Source organism: Notechis scutatus, chromosome 2, assembly GCF_049901735.1.
Source record: "Notechis scutatus isolate UNSWTSFEM ecotype Mainland chromosome 2, rNotScu1.2, whole genome shotgun sequence".
NCBI lineage: Eukaryota > Metazoa > Chordata > Lepidosauria > Squamata > Elapidae > Notechis > Notechis scutatus.
In genome coordinates, this window is record NC_142010.1 from 123,573,549 (window position 1) to 123,577,849 (window position 4,301).

Genomic DNA, 4,301 nt, shown 5'->3' on the forward strand with positions numbered 1-4,301 from the left:
TTTTAAAATATATGCTTTAGCACCCACATTTATGTTGTATGTTCATATCTGCACTGAACTACAAAATTATAGAGGCATGGTAGAATAATACATCATGCTTATATGCTACATCACAGAAGCTTGTTGGGAAGGTTCCGGAAGGTTACAGCCAGTTGTCTGATATACTAGGAAGTGTCCGTTGGTCCAGAGGCTCAAGTTTGTAGAAACTGGAAAGAAATTGATATATCTTTGCAGTACTTTTTCCATTAATGATCATCAGAGCTTACTCTTACGGAGATTTTCAACTGAATCCAGTTATTATTGAAAAATCTGGTGAGTCCAATGTACAACAATAGCCCAGTAAATTCCAGAATTTTTTTTAAAAAAATCTTTGGATCCTGCAACAGTGCCATGAGGGAGGAAATAGGAAATGAGTGAAGAGAACATTTTGTTTCATTATTTCAATCACTCTTGTATAAAAATTTAAATTTGGAGGGGAAAAGTTTACGGAAGTCAATCATTGTCATGGAGATAAAGTGACAGAGCTCCTGATATTATACACTCTAGAAAAAGAATTATCACTGAGATTGGCATTTCTGCATTCCTTAGGACTAGGTAGTATAACATACATATAATTAAACATTTAAAAGAGAATATATGTAACTCAGGATAGAAATGCTCTCTGAGCTTGGTGATTTTCTTGCTGATATTTCATTACCAAACTACAGTAGGTAACATCATCAATGCTAATAGGGAATGGGGTTTGCATATTGTATATTCTAGATATATATTTCTATTAATATTTATATTAATATTCTAGACCTAGAATATAAAATGAAAGCAAACCCCACTCCCTATTAGCTACCTTGGTAATGAAATATCTGTAAGAAAACCACCAAGCTCAGAGAACATCAAGCACCTCACGATTAAAATTTTAACATGAGAAAGTAAACCAAATAGTAGAAAGTTAGAAAGAAAAAAAGAAAGCAAAGAAAAGGCAAAAGATGCACAGGAAGGGGGGGAAACAAAAGAAAGAAAAAGGTATAAAGAAATAGCTTCTGATAAGCATCATACCAGTTATAAACATAAATATATTTTAACCTCCCTAGAGAGAGTGGTTACATCATGTTACTCTTTTTTCCTATAATCTGTCTGACCATCAAAACTATAAGTCACAAGTTCATTTTCTCCATTTTTATACAAAAATTCACAAGAGGCTTCCAATCAGCAATAAATGTAGGTAATGTCTTTCCTCTAATCAAAAAAGTTAATTTATCTATTTCAGCAAAATCTGTCAACTTCACCATTCCAGTGGGTAGAGTTGGATCTTTTAATCTCCAGGCATGCAATAATCTTGCTGCTGTAATCAAATTCTAAAATAATTTTCCACAGCTCTTTTCTAGCTCTTTATCCATTAATCTTGAAAGGAAAAGTTCTAACTTCAATTAAATATTGATCAGGGCTAAGTATTTTCCCAGTGCTGCACCTTAAAAACAATAATTCTGCTAGGATAATTTCATCCATACTGTACAAGCAATAGCTTTTCAAAAGTTATTTTCTTCTTCCTCTCCTCTGGTAGATGCTGACATAATGCAGTTTTGCCTGGTGGATGTTGAATTATTCCATTAAAAACAAACAACAGCCCTGTTTAATGACTTACTATGTTGCGTTAATCAAATATTTTATACATCAAAACATAGTCTACTGTAGCATGTGAACTCAGTTTGTATCTTCCTCAACCAAGCATGGTTATTGCTATTTTGAAGCCTATTTGTCAATTTCATTGGATAAGTAAATCAACAATTGAGTACACAGTGCTCTCTATTTAAACCCATTTTGAAAAGTTGTACAATACCTCAGAAAATTTTCAAACCCTGTGTTCCTTGATGTCTTGAGACTCACATACAAATGTGAATTCTGGAGCTGGAACAACACAGATCTGGAGAAGCCTAGATCAGGGAAAGGTGACAAATATTATTTGTGTCAAATATCATTTGAAGAAATTTACCATGTTGACTTTAGACATTTTTAAAAAACCAGCCCATGGAAATAAATTGGCCATCAGCTGCACTGCATTTTTTTATTTCAAGTTTGTTTTGCTTTAATTGTAACAACTTTTGATTGATCGGTATTGGATCAATAGGATTCAAGTCAAGTTCAAATTTCCACCATAAATTTCAGTTCTTAAATAAATCCCATACTGGATATATAAAATACATATTCACATTGCTCCTTAAACATAGGATTCCTTTCTTCTTAGAGATTTGCCAAACCAAAAATTCTATTTCAATATTTTCTGGAGAAGCATAATCAGATTTTTAAAGTCAATTATGCAATTTCATACAATGTCATGGAGCCAAGAATAAGATGAACAATCTTACCCCACAATGATGATATTACATAGATAATGAAACGTCTGCAAGCAACCAACCAAGCTCAGAGAGCACAAAGATGAATAAATTACAAGAAGATGATGACTCTCATGAACTCTTGTGTAAAAACACAGTGATTTTGAAAGTTCTGCTGTGTTGTTTTGTCATTTTAAGTTTTATGGCAACTGAAAACATTTGGTTTAGTGGTGTGGTTTTTTTTAAATTTAATTAATTCTCTAGGTTCTTGACTAAGATCTAGTAGGAAAAAAAGATTTCCCTCTTTTTTTCCAAAACAGTTGCCATTAGTGAAATGTCTTTGCCTGATAGTTATGGTTTAAATTTAAAACTGCTTATATCTTACTAAGTTTATACTATCTTTTATATTAAAGTTCTGCTACAGGCTGTCAGCATTTTGCATAGAATGGTGGAAAAAATCTAATTCTATAAATTATTATTATGGTCCATCACATAGTCAGCCAGATGTTTAGATTGGATTTGGCATTTTTATCTACCTACCAAGTCCTTCCCAATGACCTGGGATAGGTAGGTGTTATTATTTATTAAGGGTATTAGCACAGGATATAATGTGTTCCAAGTAAAGCTACCTTTTGCAATTGACTGATGGTGATTTTTTTTCAATGCCAATGATGTTCAATGGTGCTCCAGATGTTTAGGGATTGCACTATTATTATTGATACTATCTTTGCTTTGTTTTGACAGAATCATTCTACTTCTATTTTCAAGTCTTTATATATTGTGATTTTCTCTTCTATTCTGCTGTCTCCAGATTCAACATTTTTATTATTATTATTATTATTATTATTATTATTATTATTATTATTATTATTATTATTATTATTATTAATAATATATGACAGCAAATGAGATAACTATGCTGGTTTTGTATCACAAATCACTAGTCGAACACTAGTCGAACACTTTCCAAGTGTTTAGGACTGCGTGATATATTAGCGGATTATGTGAACAGATCCCAGTAAGGTGGCCTTCTGCAGCTGACCAATGGTGATCTTGTCAGCACCAATTGTTTTTAAGTGTTTGCCTAGGTCTTTAGGCACAGCACCCAGTATGCCAAGTACCACTGGAACCACCTGCACTGGTTTATGCCAGTGTCTCTGCAGTTTGATTCTCAAGTCCTGATATCTGGTGATTTTTTTCAAGTTGTTTCTGGTCGATTCTGCTGTCACCAGGTATGGCAACGTCGACGATCATTTTTCTTCTCCATAATCATGATATCTGGGGTGTTGTGTTCCAAAACTTTATCAGTCTGTATTCGGAAGTCCCACAGTAGTTTTGCATGCTCATTTTCAACCACTTTTTCAGGCTTATGATCCCACCAGTTCTTTGCTACATATTATTATTATTATTATTATTATTATTATTATTATTATTATTATTATTATTATTATTATTATTATCATCATCATCATCACCTTTTTTATTCATTAAACATAAAACTCAGTCAACTGAACATTTAAAAATGTATCACAAATATCATTGACTGGCGCTGATGGTTGATAAGGGATGTTGCAAGTGTCCTAGATATCAACCAAGTACCTTCTTAAGATATACGATGTTCTGAGTAGTGCAGTTTTTTTCCAGTTCCGCTGTTATTGCAGGAAGCTGCAATTTCTTGATGTGTTTTGTAAAATTCTTGGACTTGGTACCAAGTGCCCCAATGACAATGGGTACCACTGTTACATATTTCACTGTTGTTGCTGTTGCTGTTGTTATTGTTATTATTATCTTATTATTAATTATTCTTATTAATTAAGGTTGGTCGCCCAATCAGCCAGATGTTCAGATTGGATTTGGCATACAGAGCAATTTTAAAAGAAAGTAAGCAAATTTGTACTCATATTGAAAACCAGGTGATCACCTAAGATATCTTAATCTGTATACTCTGCTCTTCTTTCCTGGAAATACTGGTGA